The sequence below is a fragment of the Trachurus trachurus genome, assembly GCF_905171665.1.
Source record: "Trachurus trachurus genome assembly, chromosome: 19".
Classification (NCBI taxonomy): domain Eukaryota; kingdom Metazoa; phylum Chordata; class Actinopteri; order Carangiformes; family Carangidae; genus Trachurus; species Trachurus trachurus.
The window spans coordinates 1,413,649-1,435,822 of NC_139913.1; the positions used below are offsets into that span (position 1 = coordinate 1,413,649).

At 44.0% G+C, this 22,174-nt stretch overlaps 1 protein-coding gene across 2 annotated transcripts in view; it reads right to left on the reverse strand.

The window, feature by feature from the left end:
• hlfb (HLF transcription factor, PAR bZIP family member b) overlaps positions 1-22,174 on the reverse strand; it is a 353,334-nt gene that overhangs the window by 119,839 nt on the left and 211,321 nt on the right. The gene's annotated exons all lie outside the window — the stretch shown is intronic.

Consider the following 22,174-nt stretch of genomic DNA (forward strand, 5'->3'; position numbering starts at 1 on the left):
ATATATGAATTGTTGAAATAGCACAAAGTATGAAGGACTAGAAGAAGACCGTAAAAAGGCGGAAGAAAATGGCCAAACAGAAGAACAATAGTGTGACTGCTCAGCAGTCACACTAATGATGATAATAATGTAGATAGCAATAGCAATATATATATATTTTAATTAATATTAGTATAAGTGTAGAACTGCTAAACTGCCAGTATTAGTGGTTGTAGTTTGCATTATAATCGATTATAGTAGGGCCCGACAAAATTTTTTCGCTTAGGGCCCCATTTTGGTCAGGGACAGCCCTGCAACAGGTGGACAGAGTTAGTCTGAAAGGATGAACTGAAGCTTCTTGTCTCCTTCCAGCCTGTGTCTGGTTGAAATGTCTCAGGTGAGTGTTAATCACCGTCTTTACAGGTAGTTTACCAAACATGATCCTGGTGAAGCTGAATCATCCTGCTGACGTCTGGCTCATCATGTAAAACCCAGTTTCTTACCATCATGGTGCTCATGTACCCCCTGTCCCGCTTGCTGCACCAACTCCCTGTCACATACAACACTCGGTCCCCTCATCTCATTCTGCTAACAATCCCCAAAACCAGATCTACAATCGGCTCCGCATCATTCCAGTCAGCTGCTGCCTCTGATTGGAACATATTACAAAAACTCCTCAAACTTGACAAACTCATCTCCATTCCAACCTTCAAAGAGGCCATCTCACACCTTGTCATAGACTCCTGCAAATGTTTTCCCCCCGTCTAACCCCTCTTCCTTTAGCCTGTATTTTTATGTTGAGTGCCCATACCTGCCGCTGGCAGCCCTGGCTCCTCCTTACATGTTGATAATCCTTGTATAGTGTCTTCGCATGCATTTCTGTGTTGTGATGTTCTAGATAACTAATTCCTCGCTATTAACCTTGCCTGTTCTAATTGAGCTGTTACATTAATTTTCTGCCCTGCCTGCTATTGCCTGTCTCGCTGCTCTGCTCATGCCTTGCTAACCTGCTTCCCTGCACAGCCATGCTGGTGTATTGTCTTTGTGACTGTCTTGCTACATGTCTGTTCAGTTCTGTTTTGTGCCTCTGCTTGTGTATTGTCTTCATGGTCGTTCTGCTGCATGTCTGTTTAGCTGTTTTATGCCACTGTTTTTTTTAACTTTTTAACTTGTACTTTTTTTTCACAGCCCTCCCCCCCTCTCCCCTCAAGAAGCTTGTGCTTTTTGTCAGGCCATCATTGCAAATAAGAACCTGTTCTTAATGATTTTTCGCCTGGTTAAATAAAGGTTAAATAAAAATAAAAAATGTACCTTCACTGGATCCTCTCCTGTTGTGGACTTTTCACCACAGCAACATGGACGGATGAAGAGACAATGGGCCCCTGAGCACAGACAGGTGAAATGTGCTTCAACTCACCTGAGACAGTGATGGACAGTCGACAGCTCTCAGAGGAGAAGTTATGAGAGAAAACGTAGAGGTGATAAACACAGCTGTAGTTTCCTTGATGGGCGGGCTCTGCAGCAGGAAACAGGAAGGAGGCGGAGTGATTGACAGCTGGCTGGGTGTAGTTGTCCGTTGTGTTGGAGGAGGTGAAGGTGAGCTGGAAGAAGCCTCCTGGGTACTGTGGCTGGATGGAGCAGCTGATGGTGAGGATGGAGCAGCTGATGGTGAAGTTGGAGCCCAGGAACACACCTGAATAACCCTGCTGCTGGGCCTGGGAGACCCCGTACATGGAGGACACAGATATGATTGGCTGGACCTGCAGGTCTGTAAACAGAGAGATGATTGGCTGATTGTTAACAGTCAGTTTCTACAAGGACTAGTCAAAGATTGGCACGGCGGCCTATTAATAGACAGTATGCTCAGCTCAGTTTTGCAGCAAAACCTCAATTTTCCATACGAAGCCAGGGGTAATAAGTCTGCTTCACCTTGAGCTGAGCTGCTGTTCAAACAATTGTGCATCCCATCCCTGACCTGTCGCACTGCAGTGAAGTTAGTTTGAAGTTGGATATTTGACAGACATTCGCTCACTCACTCGCTTCTCAATACATTAAAAATTCATAGAAAATATAAGATGTGTTCAAATGCAATAAAAACAGGTGTGTGTCATAGAGGAGACTTAGCTCTACCATCCTGTGTTGATTTTGAGCCAACAGGTCACATGACCTGGGAGTTATTGAGCTCTAATGCTCATATTTACTGTGTAAAATACATTAAAAATTCATATAAAATATTACATTCGTTTAAATGCAATAAAAACAGGTGTCTGTCATAGAGGAGGCTTAGCCCTAGCATCCTGTGTTGATTTTGAGTCAACAGGTCACATGACCTGGGAGTTATTGAGCTATAAAGCTCATATTTACAGTATAAAATACATAAAAAATTCATATGGGTGTTAGAGCTCAATAGCTCCCAGATCATGTGACCTGTTGACTCAAAATCAACACAGGACAGAAGATCTAAGTCTCCTCTATGACACGCACCTGTTTTACTTGCATTTAAACACATTTAATATTTTATATGAATTTTGTATGTATTTTATACAGTAAATATGAGCATTATAGCTCAATAACTCCTAGGTCATGTGACCTGTTGGCTCAGGACACAGGATGGTAGAGCTAAGCCTCCTCTATGACATATTATATATTTTTTTAAAACATTTTAAAAACTTTTTTTTTTATGAGAGGTACCGGATCTGCCCAAATAAGTACCGGAACACAGGGAGGCCAAAATTAAGAGGATCTTGTTACAGCAGGATCCGGCTCAAATTAACCCCTGCTGGAGAGACAACAAGACAAGATTGATCTCAATTATTCTGTATTATCAAGGGTGCACACAACTGGTACGCAGGTACGCATGCGTGGCAAAAATGGGGGAATGCGGACCAACACGTGTGTCTTAGCTGGGCTGCACGGTGACCAGCTACCGACGGCAACGATGACGGCAGTCCGATAGCAGCGGGACCCGGCGGCGGCGATGGTAACAAAGGACCGCCACCACCGGAAACGGCAACAGCACCGCCCGCGGTGGCAGCGACACGGTAACGGGGGTCGGGACCGACCGCGGCGCGGCGAGGAGGATGACCGGTATTGTTTAGCGTATTTTCAGAGTGTTTTCCATTAGTTCGTAACTTTAACTTGACAGGCTTTGTCACAGTGTGCAGTGTTGTGCAGAGTGAGAGTAGTGTGGCACTGACTGTCCGTAGATTGCCTGAACAGGTTCACTCACAGAAGCATATGGCTGCAGTAACATGTGAACTGCGGCTTGATTTGTGAATTTGTGACAAATCTGCGGACGGAAGTGCAGCACAGCTGTTGTTTGGTACGGTAACCAGTTAAATCAGACACCAGTTGGGCCATAAAACACCGGTATTTTTGAAGCAGCAGGGAGCAGTGTGTGTTTTTCTGCCTTGTCCTAAGCCGCGGACAGCGGGGAAGTGGATTGTTTTGACCGCCAGGGGGGCGTTCCATACGGGCCGTGACGTCACATGAAAACTATCAATAGAGCAGAGCTGACAGCTAGTGGCAGCTCTTGAAGGCTGAGAGCAGGGCGATGTGACCACATGAATCAGCTCACAATGATCTGAGTTCTACACATTAGGTGCATTTACATGGACACAAATATTCGGAATAAGGGGCTGATCCGGATAAAAATGTGTCATGTAAACACGTCAATTGGAAGATTCTGATCGGATTCAGCTCGATCTGAAAGAAATTCAGTTTGGATCGAGAGGGGTGGTTTATGTCGATCGTTATTCCGAACCGCGTCCATGTAAACACTTATTCCGATTGTTACTTCCTGTTTGGGGCAAACTAACCTTACTGCGTCAGCGTGACGCATTTTCGCCTTTGCATTGTTATGGCAAGACGTGAACATGGCGGGGTCGAAACACAACTGGTCTGTGTCTGATACGACTTTCTTACTGGAAACGTTAAGAGTTTTAGTACACGTTGCTGAGTCCGCTTAAAGGATAATTGCAGTTTTTGTACAAGTGAAGTTCAGCTTCCACAGGCTTCCTCTCCTCAACCTGGACTCACTAAAGCTCTGGCTAGTTGCGCTAAAAATGGACCCGAATGCCGAAGCGGAATGATTATTATCAGAATGAGCCTTGCAGCGCTCAGAGATGATATCACATATATCAATATTGTTATGGTTGGTATATAGAGTATCTTTGGTAGTACAGGAAGTACAACTCTTCTTCTGCTGTTGTTTTAGGGCAATCAGACAGCTCTGCACATGTCAAAATGCTGCTATTCCGAATAAAGCTTGGTGCATGTGTACGCACATCATGATCGTATTATTTGATTTTGCGCCCATGTAAACAATGGATTCGGATTTTCCGATCCCTCAGATTTTTAATCTGATCAAGAAATTTTGCGCATGTAAACACAGCTATGGTTCTGGACATTTATCCCACGAAAACAGCTCTTCTGTTATATCAGTAGATGTGTAGTGTTTTCAACAGACTCGCTTTATTAGCCTCCTGCTACGAACCTACAGCGGCTAACCAACAGCTACCTCCCTGTAAGTGGAAGCGATTCCACCGGTGAACCATGTTGCTAGGCAACCATGTCAACACATTCTATGATTATTTGGTTACCACAAGAAAACAGGTGTGTTATATTGAAATTACATTAATTTGTTATCACAAGAAAACGGACCTCGTTATCTCAATAACGAAATAATCAGTTGTTATCACGAAAAAATGGTAATAAGAAAAAATACACGGACGTGGCTCGGCTTCCATAGAGGGATTATTTGTTTACCAACATGGCGGATGCATGCACAACCTGACTGCAGAAAAAAACGATTGTCGTGGTTACCTCCATGGATCTAGTGTAGTCAAAGCGGTGTTAGGTAGCCATGTTGTTAATGTACTACAACCTTTTATCACCTACTGATAAAAGTGTGTGTTTTATACATAGACTGTGGGTTTTATAACAGCAGAAAAAAACAAAACGTCAGGATGGAGGATCGAGTTGCTGATCGGCACATGGCGTCAGTCATCGGTAAAAACAACAATGTTCATCCCTACCTACAGCTATTTAACATACAATCATTTTCAGGAAAAAATGCTTACATGGTTACAAAACTTTGTGGCTGTGAGGACTGAGGTGCTGCCTAGTCAGAGACGAGGGAAGAGGACGGACATGTATAAAGTCTGGGGCATTGTGAGTATGTAATTTAAAATAATATAGCTTTAATATAGCTGTTAATTAGTCTCAGTTTGCTTTCCAGTATGTAACCTCATCTTCAGTCACTGTCGTTATCATAGTAAACATTTCACAACTTTTGTGTGTGTGTGTGTGTGTGTGTGTGTGTGTGTGGGGGGGGGGGGGGGGGGTTCAGTGGAGATGACTGACTGTCACTGTAGAATAACGGAAATATTACTCACTGATGGACTTACCTGAACAGGTGATCTCCACGGTGAAGGAAGATAAAACTGATGATAAACACTGCTTCAGGGTAAATTTAGACTGAACACAGTTAGTTTTGATGTACCACACATCCCTCCATGAGGACTCCTCTCTTCTTGTTGAAACAGCAAAGCCACAGTCCAGCTCTCTACAGACTACAGATGCTGCCGTCAGGTTCCAGAATAAGTCGTCCACTGGTCTCCACTCTCCTTGTTTCAGCTGCAGTTCACCTGCACAGCGACTGGCTCCTCCCACCAACCTGACAGACTCTGAACACAGAGAAGAGAGTGAAGAGTAAAATAAGTGAGTTTGATTCAAACAGAAATGAAGCAAATCCAAACTGTAGCTCCACCTCTGTCTGAGCAGGTGAGTCCAACAGCTTTGCCAGGTGAGCAGCTGGTTCTAGTTGAGCCTGAGCTTCTACAGTCCAGGAGAGCTGACTCGTTGCCTCCACACGGGAACTCTTTGGTCCACATTGGAGCCTCCACTGCTCCATAGAGCACCCCCTGGAGGACTGAAGGAGCCCCACAGCCAAGCTCCCTACAGACCACCTCTGCATCCTGCTGGTCAAAGTCATCTTCACACACTGAGGACCACCACTGGTTAGACGGGTTGGACTTGACCTCCAGTCTGCCTGAACACAGACTGGTCCCATTCACCAGCCTGACAGAGTCTGCAGAGAGAGACACAACATTTAAACTTTGATCCTGACCTTTATTTACTGTCATATCAACTTTAATAGATAGATAGATAGATAGAACCTTTATTCGTCATTGTAAAAGAAAATACAACGACATTGCCAGTGGCCTCTGTGTCAACAAATATATATATACACAACAAACACATACACAACCATTCTGGCCAGCAGGAAAAAATAACTATGTAACTAAAATGTATAAAAATATATAAATAGGCTATAAATAACAGTGCAAATGGCAAAGGTGCATCAGTGCTTCTGGTTCAGGGAGTGTATGGCCTTGGGAAAGAAACTGTTCAGAAGTCTGTTTGTGTGTGTTTTAATTTGTCTGTACCGCCTGCCTGAGGGCAGGGGGGCGATCAGGTGGTGACCAGGGTGAGAGGGATCCTTGGTAATGGTTTCTGCTCTGCGGAGGTAGCGGGTGTGAGCAATATCCTCAAGTGTGGGGAGGGGGCAGCCGATGATTTTCCCCGCTGCTTTGATTATCCTCTGCAAAGCTTTCCTATCAGCTGCAGAGCATGCCCCATACCACACCGTGATGCCATATGTCAGGATGCTCGAAGGAGCGGTAGAACGCCTCCAGCAGCCTCCTGCACAGGTTGTTCCACTTAAGAACTCGGAGAAAGTGAAGTCGCTGCTGTGCCTTTTTTACAATGTCCATAGTGTTTGTGGACCAAGAGAGCTTATGAGATATTTGGATGCCCAGGAATTTTAAATTGTGGACAGTTTCCACACAGTCTCCATTTATAATGTTGGGTGTATGATGGTTTCTGCTCTTCCTGAAGTCCAATATCAGTTCTTTTGTTTTCTTTGTGTTTAATGTCAAATTGTTTATGGAACACCATGCGGTCAGTTTGTGTATCTCGTCCCTGTAGTCGGTCTCGTCAGTTTGTGTATCTCGTCCCTGTAGTCGGTCTCGTCAGTTTGTGTATCTCGTCCCTGTAGTCGGTCTCGTCCCCCTCCCTTATGAGGCCGACCACAGTGGTGTCATCTGCAAATTGAATTATGGAGTTGGAGGTGTGGGTGGGTGTACAGTCATGTGTGTATAGTGAGTAGAGCAGAGGGCTCAGCAGCACACAGCCCTGGGGGGAGCTGGTGTTGAGGGTTATTGTAGAGGAGGTGTAGGGGCCCAGCCTGACAGACTGGGGACGGTCAGAAAGAAAGTCTTTGATCCAGGTGCAGAGCTGGCTGGGGATGCCCAGGAGGAGCAGCTTGTTGATGAGAATGTCCGGGATGATTGTGTTAAAAGTGGAGCTGTAATCAATGAAGAGCATCCGCACGTAGGCCTCTCTGTGCTCTAGGTGCTGGAGTGCGAAGTGGAGTGCTATGTTTATAGCGTCTTCTGTGGATCTGTGTTCTCTATATGCAAATTGGTGGGGGTCAAACACTGGGGGGAGGTTGGATTTGATATGTCTCAGTACAAGTCTCTCAAAGCACTTTGTAACAATGGGAGTCAAGGCGACTGGTCTGTAGTCATTCAAACTGAGTACAGCAGACTTCTAGGGGACTGGGATGATGGTTGCAGATTTAAGGCAGGGTGGGACAATAGCCTGGGCTAGCGACAGATTGAAGATGTTTGTGAAAACAGCAGCCAGTTCGAAGGCACAGGCCCTAAGTACCTTCCCAGGTACTTTGTCAGGGCCTGTAGCCTTGTGGGGATTTACTGCTCTCAACAGCTGTCTCCCCTCATGTTCCTGGACAGTCAGTGCCTGGGTGCCTGTGGCAGGGGGACATGTGTATGAGGTTGGAGGTTCCACCTCAAACAGGGCGAAGAAGGTGTTGAGTTCATCTGCCAATGAGGTGCTGCTGTTTGTGTCGCTGGATGTTGTTTTGCCCTTGTAGTTGGTGATTTGTTGTACTCCTTGCCAAACCGGTCTGGTGTTATTGTCCATGAGATGGTCTTCAATTTTCCTCTTGTAAGCTTGTTTGGCCTTTTTGATACCTTTTTTAAGGTTAGCTCTTGTGGTGTTATAGCGAGTGCTGTCCCCGGATCTGAAGGCCATATCATGAACTTTGAGGAGAGCCTGCACATCTTTCGTCATCAAAGGTTTCTGGTTAGGATAGGTCCGGATGAGCTTTTCCACTGTTACATTTTCAGTGCAACAGGAGATGTAGGACAGAACAGTCTGTGTGTACTCACTCAGGTCTTGATGTTCAAATATACTCCAGTTTGTTCGTGCAAAACAGTCCTGTAGTTGAGACAAAGCTCCCTCAGGCCAGGTTACAACAGATTTTACTGAGGGCTTTGTCTTCTTCCTGAGGGTGGTGTAAGCTGGGGCTAGTAGCAAGCTGATATGGTCTGACAAGCCCAGATGTGGAAGGGGCACAGCTCTGTAGGCATGCTTAATGTTAGTGTACACATTGTCAAGTGTGTTCCTTCCTCTTGTAGGGCATTTCACATGTTGTGTGAAATGCGGGAGAACAGTCCTTAAGCATGCTTTGTTAAAGTCCCCGGCAATGATGTGAATCCCATCAGGATAGGCCTGCTGTTGTTTGTTAATGATGTCGTGCAGATAGCTAACAGCAGCATTGATGTTAGCATCAGGTGGTATATAGACTGCCGTGGTAACCACTGCTGTTAGCTCTCTTGGCAGATAAAACGGCCTGTGCATTACTGATAAAGTCTCTATGTCAGGTGAGCAGTGATTGTCTATGATAGTGCTGTGCGAGCACCAGTCATTATGGAAGAAAATACACAATCCTCCTTCTCTGCTCTTACCGGAGTCTCTGTTGCGGTCCTGGCGATATAGCATGCGGCCGGCTAGCTGCACAGCTGTGTCGGGAATCGCAGGGTGCAACCAGGTCTCCGTGAGGATAAGCAAGCAGCAGTCACGTACCAATTTGTTGGATGAGATCAGTAGTTCCACGTCGTCTACTTTGTGTACGATAGACCTGGCGTTGAAGAGGAATATGCTTGGGATCGGTGGTTTGAAGGGATGTTTCCTCAGCCGAGATAGTAGGCCCGCCCTGCAGCCTTGCTTTTGCTTCCTCTCCCTTCGCCGCCTGCGCTGCCTGGTCGGGCCGACGACAATCCAGGGGGATCCGGCCGGTCTTGCGATGTCCTCGGGGATATTGTGAGCCCCCTGAAAGTCTGCTACAACGACCCCACTGGATTCCAGTCCGAAGTTGATTAAATCCTGCCGGCTGTAAACATGCTTTGTGTAGCAAAGCTCAAACGTGCCCATACACAAAAACACGAAAAAATAGCGAGACACCAGAGACCCAAAAGCCGCTGCACTCATGCGCGCCGCCATCTTGCTCGTCAAACTCATCAGCATGTGTCCAGAAATGAGTTCCTTCTCTGTCCTCAACACAACCATTAAAGAAACTCACAGTCTAACTCTTGAGTCAAAGACTCGAGTCAACCAACGGTCTGGACTTCAACATGAATGAATGAATGAATAAAAATGTGTTTATTTCAGTCAGGTCATTCAAAATTTTCACAGAAACAACTTTAAAGGGCATTTCCAGTCGTAATCAATGTCTATCTCAGATATCAGGTCACCTATGATCAGTTCATTTTATACCATCCATGCTCCCAACTGCAGCGTGTGGACGTTTATATTCTATCATTTTTTCAATGTTCATTAATGGACTCCGGAGTAATTTTAAACTTGTTCTGTGGTCACAAGTAATAATAATAATAATACATTTAATTTAGAGGCGCCTTTCATGACACCCAAGGTCACCTTACAGAGCATAAAATCTTAACAACATTATTAAAAACAAGACATTGTGGAAAAAAACAAACAAACAAACAATCAAGACAGTGACCAGTTATAAGTTGTGTGCGAGTTTGAACAGGTGAGTTTTGAGTTGTGACTTGAAGGTTGTGATGGAGTCTGACTGTTTTATGTGTGGGGGGAGGGAGTTCCAGAGCCTGGGTGCTGAACAGCTGAATGATCGGGCACCCATGGTACTGAGGCGTGATGTGGGGATAGATAGTAGTCCAGCAGAGGTTGAGCGGAGGGAGTGTGAGGGAGTGTGCACAAGTAACATCCTTTTCGTTTTACAATTAAATTAAAAATTCAGACTTACCGTGGCTTCTGCATTGTTCCGTTCTGGGTCAGAGAACACAACAGTAGAGGGACTCTGAGGTGTTTGTCCTCTGACCCGGAAAAGAACAATGCGGAAGCTGCGGTAAGTCCGAATTTTGATTAAATTTAATTGTAAAGCTAATTTTTTAATTGAAATGATGGTCAAAATGACATTACTTGTGACCACAGAACAATTTTAAAATTAGTCCAGAGCCCATTAATGAACATTGAAAAAATGATCCTTGAACAAAAACGAATATAAACGTCCACACGCTGCAGTTGGGAGCATGGATGGTATGAAATGAACTGATCATAGGAGACCTGATATCTGAGGTAAACATTGATTACGACTGGAAATGCCCTTTAACATCATCAGTCAAGCAACCTTGTTAGTCCACTTTAAAGGAGCATTAACGCAAATACAGCAGTAATAGCATAAAATAAGCTGAAATATGCAAAAGATAGGTCGGGGGAGCCATAACATAATGAAGCATATAATCAACTTTTATATATAATTGGTGTAATTACTGTGTTTTGCTCTTACAGCCCAGAGAATGACATACACATGACAGGGGGAATCAATTTGTGGTGAATATCGCTATTATATAGATTTTTTTTTTTTTTTTTAAGACGTTTGTTTAGGCGACGGCCCTTTTGTTGTTAAGGCAGAAACCCTGGCGTTAACACAAAATGATTTTAACCGCACATTAATGTGGGCCACTCTGTAGTTTTGGAAAACAGAGAGGCTGCTTCTCTCCAGACGCGTGTGTGTGTGTGTGTGCGCCTGTGGGGTGTGGTCTGTGTGTGTGTGTGTGTGTGTGTGTGTGTGTGTGTGTGTGTGTGTGACTACGGGGGGTGCGCCATCTTGTTACAGAAAACCTGCATGTTTTTTCTCCTCATGTCCTACACTAGAGAACTTGTTCTTCTCATCACCAAACGAGGCTGCTCTCTCTCTGACAGCTGATTTCTAAATACCATAAAGCATAACATGTATGGAGGAGAGACGCCCACTTGTTTATATCTGATATGCTCCGCCACTGGCTCCATCTAGTGGCCGAATTAAGAATTTGGATTTGCGTTAATGCTCCTTTAATTGACAGGAGTATCTAAAGAGTCATGTGATGTGATTTGCTGCCACAAATTAAATAAATTCATGAGGAGTCTCTGACGTCTTTACAGCAGAAATCTGTCTAACTCTAAAGAATGAGATCTGTCAGAGAAGATGAGCTCAAAGAGACTGAAGTGTTAAAACTCTTGATGTTAAAAAACATAATGATGGAGAGGAACGACAGTGAGAGAGTAAGATGACTCACTACAGTGAAGGCTTCCTATAGGACAGGGGTAGGCAACTATATTTGTCGAAGGGCCAGAATTTTTCTCAACAGACACCCCGAGGGCCGGACGGCCTAGATTGAAATTAAATTCACCTTTTTGCTTAATAATTTGGTTGTTTATATTTTATATTTTTATTTCTCTTGTGCACATCATTTTTTATTTATACACATCTTTGGTGTTTTGTTTTGTATGATATAAAATTAAAAATCTTGACATAGCCCATCATATCATCATCATGCTGCTGGAACTTTACACTGCTGGCTTGAATCCTGAGACATGCCCTGTGATTTTCAGTTTAAATATGAAAGGAGGCTGACCATCAGGTCTGTTTTCATGATACAAGTCATTGGTCCTGACACGTGTGTTTCTCTTCTATAACACACATTCTACATCTCGGAGGCGACGTCTTTCACGAGCTTCCTTCACCTTTCAAACGAGGCAGAGCTCAGTGGGAAACTTTAGGAGAGACACGGGCCGAAGGCACTGGGACACAACACCGGGGGGAGAAGCAGGTCCGTGCAACCGCGTGCAGCTGTGCGCCGCGGACGTGCACGGAAAAACAACCGCGTTGCATCAAATGCGCGCCGCTACAGCTTTTGAGTTGGGAGCGCACATGGCGTGTGTCTCCATCTGAACGGCCCCCCATGCATGATGCACACACGAAGGTGCATGCATGATGCACACACGAAGGTGCATGCATGATGCAGACACGAAGGTGCATGCATGATGCAGACACGAAGCACACACCTTCGTGTCTGCAACAGGCAGGGAAAACCCTGCAGTCCAGCCGGCTCCCCAACGGCTGCGGCCGGCTGCAAGGCGTTTCCTTAGCCCAGTGCTGGGGCTCACAGGCACACACAAACAATGCGCTGGGACCATAGGCTGGGACACGTGTTTCCGTGTCCCAGCGCATTGACTTACAGGCGCCGTAGGCACAGAGACCGAGAAATACAGTACTTAAACTATTAGAACTCAGTCGCGGGCCACATTGGAAGGTCTGGCGGGCCACATTCGGCCCGCGGGCCGCCTGTTGCCGACCCCTGCTATAGGACATAGAGCTTTCTTCATTATTTAACATACATGTGATCAGAGAGCTGTACATGCAGGAAGACCATGGTCTGTGTGTGTGTGTGTGTGTGTGTGTGTGTGTGTGTGTGTGAGAGAGAGATGTTATATAATGTAACACGTTTTGATATTAAATGTCTTGTTATCAGACCTTCACTCACTTAAATACAAAAATAACATGTTACTGAACATTTCTGCCTCTGCAACAAAGGAAGGAAGACACTAAACCTGACTGTCACTGATGATGTCACTGATGGACTTACCTGAACAGGTGATCTCTACGATGGAGGAAGAGGAAATTGATGATAATAAACAGTCCTCCAGGGTAGATCTAGACTGAACACAGTCAGTGTCGATCCACCACACAGACCTCTTTGAGGACTTCTTTCTTTCTCTTGTTGAAACAGCAGAGCCACAGTCCAGATCTCTACAGACTACAGATGCTGCCTTCAGGTTCCAGATGTAGTAGAAGCCGGCCACCGGTCTCCACCCTCTTCGTTTCAGCTGCAGTTCACCTGCACAGCGACTGGCTCCTCCCACCAACCTGACAGACTCTGAACACAGAGAAGAGAGTGAAGAGTAAAAGAAGTGAGTTTGATTAAAACAGAAATGAAGCAAATCCAAACTGTAGCTCCACTTGTACCTGAGCAGGTGAAAATGAATTACTTTGGCTCCATCTTGTGGTAGCATCAAGAATGATACTGATATAAAAACATGAGAATAAAACCTTGTTGTACTGATGGAACAAACCCTTCAATCTGCGGGAGATGTTAATAAAGTAAATGGAGCTTCATTAGTGGTTGTTCCTCTTCCTACTCTCAAATTTACTCTATTGCAGGACCATCAGTAACCCTTGCGTCTTAGCGCGTAACTCCGGTTAACTTACATCCTGCTTTACACCAACTTCCACACAAGTACAGAGTAACTCTCGCTCACTTCCCTCACGGTTTTACAGTATAACTAGGCTGCGTCTTAGCACGTAACTCCTGTCCTACTTTACACCAAATTACACAGTAACTCTCGCTCACCCCGCCACTATTTCCCTGCATTTTACAGTATAACTAGGCTGTGTCTTAGAGCGTAACTCCCGCACAATTACGTGCTACTTTGCCCGGACTTACAGTGTAACTCCTGGTCATTTCCCACCAATGATTTTAACCAATATTAGAAATTAAAAAGTCTACTACAATATGAGCACAATTGTTACAATCCATTTTTTTTATTGTCAGCAGGAAAATGTCACCTCTATTCCAGAGATTTATTATTAATTAATTCATTGTATGGTTTGGAATACTGAGAAATTGGTATAGAGCATGGAAATTGGTCAATAACAGGCTGGCTGGTAGCAAACTTACCTCTCTAAAATGCACATCTATGAAAGTCTAGTTCTGTCATCCAAGGGCAAAACACAAACTATACAGTAATACATCCACAATAATGAATCATTCAGAGATAGAAAATGTTTTTATTATTTATTCTTTGTAACAATTGTGCTCATATTGTTGTAGACTTTTTAATTTCTAATATTGGTTAAAATCATTGGTGGGAAATGACCAGGAGTTACATTGTAAGTCCGGGCAAAGTAGCACGTAATTGTACGGGAGTTACGCTCTAAGACACAGCCTAGTTATACTGTAAAATGCAGGGAAATAGTGGCGGGGTGAGCGAGAGTTACTGTGTAATTTGGTGTAAAGTAGGACAGGAGTTACGTGCTAAGACGCAGCCTAGTTATACTGTAAAACCGTGAGGGAAGTGAGCGAGAGTTACTCTGTACTTGTGTGGAAGTTGGTGTAAAGCAGGATGTAAGTTAACCGGAGTTACGCGCTAAGACGCAGCCTAGTTACACTGTAAATGCACGGGGGAAACAAGGGGGGAAGTGAGCCGCAGTTACTCAGTACTTGTGTGAAATAAGGGGCAACCTATGCGGAAAGAGAGTGGTAGGTACGCTCTAAGTCGCGGGCTGTATTATGTAGTGTTACCTAATTCTACTTTTTTACTTTTTCACTCTATGAACTCATTTTAAATGTAAAGGAGATGATCTGTGACCAGGAAGGTGACGGACCATCAGCTGATGATCAGTGGACAGTGAAATCATGTAGTCATGCTGATTTCAGTGTTGATAACATAGACACCACCCTCATCCATCCACCAGCACCTTCATGTGTCCTCATCCTCTCTGTTTACCTGTGGAGCTGTGGCTTCCTTCAGCCCAGAGTCCTGAGGAGAAAACCAGAAAGGAAACATCAGTGAGATCTGTGAAGACAGCGACGTCACTAAGAAGCAGAAACAGTCGCACCATCATACAGGTCAGGAACAATGAAATGAAACCCCAACACATCCATCATAGCAGCTTCAGCTCCCACAATCCTCCACACTGAGCTCCATATATCTGCTCTTTATCTCCCATGATGCTCAGGGTGATGGGAGTGTTTCTGTCTGTTTCTATTCAGTTGTTTTTATCAGTCCATCTTCTCCAGCTGGTTTGGATGAAAACCAGCTTGTAGCCCATTGTAGACGTTACTGCAGTAGTGACGAGGCATCGCTGTGTCACTAAAGGAGAATCTGCTTGTCTCAACCCAAATATGAAGTAAAACTGGATCAAATCAAATGTAAATGAGCCACGTTCCTCAGTTTACTCTCATGTCCAGTTTACTCTCCACTCTGTTTCCTCGTTCAAACAGGAGCTTGAAGATTTCACATGTAACATGTTAGAACACTATAAATGTTCTGTTTGTAGAACATGATCAGTTTTTAATGCAAAAATATAATGTTGTGATAGTAAAGTGAAATGTTGTACCTCAGTGTTTTTCCTCTATGGGTCTGAACCTGTCTCATGTCTATGGAAGTGTTGTGGTATCCATATCTAGATTTGCAAGTGAAGACCAATCTGCAACTGTGTGCAAGTGCACAAATCCATAAATGTGTATGTAAATCCATGAAGGTGTGAAGACATGTATAAATACTTAGATTGATCTGTAAGAGTCTGTCATCAGTTATGCACACTTCTGCTGTGGCAGATCCACAAATGCGTGCAGCGATCTGTAATAAAGATTTGTGTGTAACCGTTCCTTTGCCCTGAGCTCAGGCTCACAGGCTCAGGCTGCAGCCTAGCACCTGTAACATTACTGGGCTGGGGATAGCTGTGGCTGCAATTGTGCTACAATCCGGCTTGTTTACGATTTTATGTTTCGTTCATGAACATGCACTGTCCCACCTCAAATAAATTGAATTGAATTGAATTGACAAGGCGGACTATGGGATCTCGATTATTTGCTGTAAGTAAAAGTTCATGTTTTAGTATTAACTCAGTTGAAGTGTTATTGCTGAGCTTTATCAGGGTTACACAGACACTTTAGCTTTAGAGCTAAATCTGGCATATTTACATATTGTATGTTCATGAATATGCAGAGTCCTGTTACAAATAAACAAATAAATGAAATGAAATGACACAGACACACCCCCCTGCTCTAAAGGAGGGCGCTGCCTGGCTGTTCCCTCCCTCTGCTCTAAAGGAGGGGGCTGCCTGGCTGTTATCCTCCCTCTGCTCTAAAGGAGGGGGCTGCCTGGCTGTTATCCTCCCTCTGCTCTAAAGGAGGGGGCTGCCTGGCTGTTATCCTCCCTCTGCTCTAAAGGAGGGGGCAGCCTGGCTGGTATCCTCCCTCTGCTCTAAAGGAGGGGGCAGCCTGGCTGTTATCCTCCCTCTGCTCTAAAGGAGGGGGCTGCCTGGCTGTTATCCTCCCTGTACGTAACTGTTGTCTGCCTGGTCTTAGATGTGAGTTCTCAACAGGCTGACCGACCCGACCAACCGGCGTCCGGTCTGGTGGGTTGTAGATTTGTTCAGCCTGACAGCTGAGTACCATCGGCTCCACGCTGCTTCATGTAAACAGTAACGTTTCCTGCCCAGACATTCAGCTCACTGTTTGATGCTCTGTGTATTAGCACCTACCCTAACCCTAACAAAGCTCAGCAATAATATCTCTAACAACTAAGTTACTGCTAAAACATGAACTTTTACTTACACACACAGTCTGAATAAACATTTGCAGGTTCATGTACACACACACACACACACACACACACACACACACACACACACACACACACACACACAGACATTCTGAATACACTTTTGCAGATTCATGTACACACACACACAAATGTCAGTACACATTTACAGATTGTTTGACACATCTTCAAATCTAATTACGCACACACTGACATTGAGATACACATTTGCAAATAATAAAGTAACAGTAATTCCTCCATCCATGTCCCTCAGTCCTACCTGAGCTCCACAGCAGCAGCAGCAGCAGCAGGTGATCCATGTCCATGTAGACGTCTGTCTTCGTCTCTGTCTCCTCTCTGACTGCTGGACTCGTCCTCTGCTCCTCTGTTAACCTCAGGTTTTATCTCTTCATCTACGTGTGGTGTGTACATCCTATTTACTGTAACATGGCATGACTTGTTATTTCCTGAATGACAGTTTCACAGAAACACATCTGTGGCTTTATCATGACACCATCTCAACTCATTTCACACATAGTTCACCTGCTGCATAGAGTCACAGATCCGACCCTTGTATGAGGATTTTAACTCAAAGAAATCCAAATGTAAATGGAATTAAGTCTGTTTTCATCTACTTAAAACCCCAGAGAGACTGCCACACAACCTGCTGCTGGTTTGTTGGGAGAGAAAACATGGAGCTGGTGCTGTTGGAGTTTCTTTGTCCCTTCTCTGGTCGGACAAATCAGCCAAGAAGAAGACATGGTCCTGGTGGACCACAGGGACACATGGATCTACCTGTTGCTGAGCCAAAGTCTGGGGCTGATCGCTGGTCTCTGCAGGTGGAGAAACCACTTTCACCCGATCGACTAAAACAGCAGGTGTGTGTTGTTACGATGCCCAGACGCTAAGGGTCCATGTTGGTTAAACACCAGCCCTGACCTCAGGTTTGATCCTCAAATACTTTTATTTTAACTCTACATGAATAATAGTGACATTGAAACAACAGTAATAAAACACCTACATGCCCCCCCCCCTCCTCTCAGAGGTTGAGCTGCTGCCTGTTGCTGAGCGACTGACGTCAGATCTCTGTGGTTTCTGTCACTCCGACCACCGACCTGATAACACCTGCCGCACAAAAAACTTTCCACGGAAATGTTTTTTCTGTCTTATTAGTTGCACTTGTCGCAGTATTGTGGCCCCTTAAACGACACGATCAGTTTCAACTGCTTTAAAGGACAATTCCGGGCAAATTAAACTCGGGCTATATTTTGTTGCTGTACTAAGTTAGTTGTGGTACTGTGGTCAAGCCTCTGCAGTTTGTTTTTTTTTGCCCGACTTTTTTTTCTTTTTCTTGTGCCGGGGTTTTTGTAAGATCCACATTAAGGTGGTTATTTTTACATGATTTTTTTCTTTTATCTGTAGATTTCTCCTAAATTCACCACAAGTTCAAACTACTTTGACAATCTGTGCCCTGCCATGTCTGACCCATGTCATGTCAGGTATCGTTGTAAAGCTCTCTCTCTCCTGAACAATGTGGGTTACAAAAATCATCATTTCCTCTGTGTCAGCAACAAATCATAAAATGATGAAGCCTCTTAGATGAGAGGTGAAACGTCTTCCTAGACAAATAACCAAGTCCAGTTGCGTTCGATTTAAATTTCCTTGAGATTTTACAGAGGGGTTTGTTGATATGTCATTCACAGCCTGAGTTATACAACGTTTTATTACTAAAAACATGGAAAAATGTGATTCTTTTTAGAGCTGGTGACACACAGCGCTGACCAGTCCAGTCCAGACACAGCTGCTGCACATCTGGAAGAGCCAAAGCACATCTGTCACACTCCACACCAGTGTGAGGCCCAGGAGGAGGAGGAGGAGTTATAGAAAACAGCAGCAGCAGCAGCTGGCACCACAAGGTAAGAGACACAGGTCTGTACAGCAACTCATCAACTAGTGAAACTGTCAGTGTCGTAGACAACAGTGATGAGCAGTGTGTGATTCCTGGTTTCACATGAAAAATGGAGTCAACGGAGCAGGAGGCTACAGTAGAACTAGCTAACGTCAGCTAGTTTTTAATAGGCTACAATTACATGTTTGTCAAAGCTATTAATATTATACAATATTATTTACTACTGGTCAGGTCATATTTGACCTATTCTGACAGTTTGGCAGCAGTGTGAATTATTCTAAATGTCTGTTTTTAATGTGATATTTGGGGACCAAAATACACCAAACTGAAAATACGTTAAAATGTTGTACTTTTATTTCCATATAATATCACAGCTATCTGTGAAATGTAGCTCCACACTACTGTTGCTTCTACAGACCACAGAACACAGCCAGGTGGATTATGGGATTTTTATTACACAACATAAAACACAGCAATGGCAATGGAAAAGTTAGCATCAGTCTGAGGACGATCACAGTGACATCCTCTTTTCTCTATGTTCAATAAACAATAAAACACCCAAATCTGATATAAAATAGAAACAAAAATCACTCCCTTCGTATATATTGTTATTGTACAAGACATAAACGCCCCCAGCCCCTCCCCTCCCACACACACACTCCATATGACTTGAAATTGCTTTTAACTCATTGAGTGCCAACCACGTAATTTCTTGTTTTTCGTTCCCATGCGTTGAGTGCCAAAAACGAGATTTTTCGTTTTTTGCTTTTTTTTAAATTATGAAAATAGACACTTTAATACACATTATATGTAAATTTGGGGACTCTACGACGAGGAGAACTGAAATAGATGACGATCAAAGTCACATGACAGCTCATGATCTGGAAGTTTTTTATCATAACTCAGCTTCTGCAAACGGAGTTCTGCATGCAGATGCAGCAGCTGCTCTGCAGCTGCTCTGCTCTCACCCGCGCTGCTGCTCCAGCTGCTCGAGCTGCTCGGAGCAGAAACAGGAAGCTCTCAGCCGACTGTCCCGCCCGGTCTTCAGCTGGAGCAACACCGTGTCCTCCCCAAAGTCCTCCCGCGGTAAAATCTGATGGTCTCTGGGTCAAAGCAGACCGCCGTCACCGACCCGAACCACAGAAGGACCGCGACCACCGGCGGGACCGGTGTTCCCGAGCCGCTGTGGCCGAGAGACCATCACGTACCGCGGCGAGAAGCTGTGACACGGCACGGTGCGTCTGTGTTATTGTTGTTTAGTGGCGCCCCCCCCGCCCCCGATGGTGGTTTTGTGAATAGAACAACCATTGTTGTGTATATTTACCTTATACGAGCCCTTTGATCCAGAAATGCGAGTGTCAGAAGAGCGACAGACACAAACAGAGCAGCTTTCATAAAAGACGCTGTATCTCCTTTTCTAGAAAAAAAGGAGGGATTTTGGTGAAACCCAGCCATGTTTAGCTTGACTTTTCTCAGGAACGGAGGCACGTAGAAACAAACGGTTTGTGGCCATTTGAAGCATAAAGTTAAACCTTTCAATTGAGTATTGAATACACTATGGCTCTACATAAAAAGTCAAAAATGGTCTAAATTGCCGGTACACTTGACTAAAACTTTGGAAAGGAGCGCGGCACTCAATGAGTTAAGAACACATATTTACCATGAGATAAGTGTAAAAATAGTTCACATGTGGTGAATTGACAGCATTTACATTAAATTCAGGGATAGATAAACTAATGTGAGACATTTAACTGAACAGAGGAAAAAGAAATCAAATCACACAAGGCAAAATATGCAATCAACACATAAGTAATATAAAAACGTAAACATATTACCTGCAACACAATATAAAACACAGCAATGGCAATGGAAAAGTTAGCATCAGTCTGAGGACGATCACAGTGAGATCCTCTTTTCTCTGTGTAGCTCAATAAACAATAAAACACCCACACGCTTTTAAGAACACATCCAACATTTACCATGAGGTAAGTAGAGTTTACATGCGGCTAACTGACAGCATTTAAACTAAATTCAGGGATGGATAAACTAATGTGAGCCATTTATTGAACAGAGGAAAAGAAATCATCTATGCAATAAAAATGTAATGAAAAGTAATATAAAAATGTACCTGCAACACAACATAAAACACAGCAATGGCAATGGAAAAGTTAGCATCAGTCTGAGGACGATCACAGTGAGATCCTATTTTCTCTGTGTAGCTCAATAAACAATCAAACACCCAAATCTGTTCATATAAAATAGAAACAATAGTGAATATTGTTATTTTACAAAACACAGGTCAATCCCCTCGCCCGCGTAATCCATTATAGGAGATGAAATAGCTTTTACACAGCAGACAACACAGCAGTGGCATGGGAATGTCAGCGTCAGTCTCAGGACAATCACAACACATGGGAGCAGCCCCTCCCCTCCCACACACACACTCCAGGACATGACATGAAATTGCTTTTAAGAATACATATTTACCATGAGGTAAATGTAAAAATAGTTCACATGTGGCTAATTGACAGCATTTACATTAAATTCAGGGATAGATAAACTAATATCAGCCATTTAATTTCGTTGACGAAGACCATGACGAAAAATATTCGTCAACGAACCTTCTTCACGGACGAAAACTAAATAAAAAGTCAGCTGTGATGACGAAGACGATGACAAATATTAATTAACAATTTAGTCAACGAATAAAAACGAGATGAAAATGTCAGAGGGACGAATGGAGAAGAGGTCCAATCATGTTGATTTCTCCGGAAGCAGAGCCACAGCCGCGGCACATCGCTTGTTAGCGTCCTGCGGTGCACGCGCTCCGAGTGCGACAGCATGAGTCATGAACACCACGGAAATATCAGCGCTGAGTTTAGGACGGAAACGAAGAAATTACATCTGGTCACACTTCACATATGACAACAAGGACAATGCCCAGGACCCTCTGTAAACCGGAGCAGAAATCGCGGGGACCCACATCGATCTACACACCAGCAACGTGAAGCATCATCTACACAGAGCTCATCCAGAACACGCGACGGTAAGCACACATGCTAAGGTTATTTTATCAGACAAACCACCGTATTTATAGGACTAAACATGAAATGCAATAGAAGCTAAAGGAAACCACCTCTGAATTGTATTGATTATTGATTCTTTGTGCGTGTGTGTGTGAGTGCATGCCTGCGTGTCTGCGTGTGTTTAGTGTGACAGAGAGATCTGGGAGGACTGGGTGACAAAGATCACAACTTGATTCCCCCCTTATTCACCCTCACAGATACAGAAGACTCTGATGATGACACAGATGATCATGGACCAAGTGGAGATAAAGCTAGTGCTGCTATGCAACCCAGCAGCAGTTCATCTCTACAGCTTTCCTCAGTTCTTCTAGAACAACAGACCAAGGAGCAGGCCAGATGGATTGGACACACACATTTACCACTCACAACTGCAGATGAGGACTTTGTGCTAATGATGGAGATAGTAGATGGGAGACTGACTAAACTGTTCCAAAGAAAACTAAAATAAGCAATTTGAAACTCTGTATGAACATGCTAGTTAAAATATTGATTGTAAATGTAACAGTTGTAAGGGGGTAGGTTCCTCATAAGCCTTTGGCTTCTTACCTATCCGTTTCGTATGTATGTATGTATGTCATTCATACGAAATACAAAATCAATCAATCAATCAATCAATCAATCAATCAATCAATCAATCAATCAA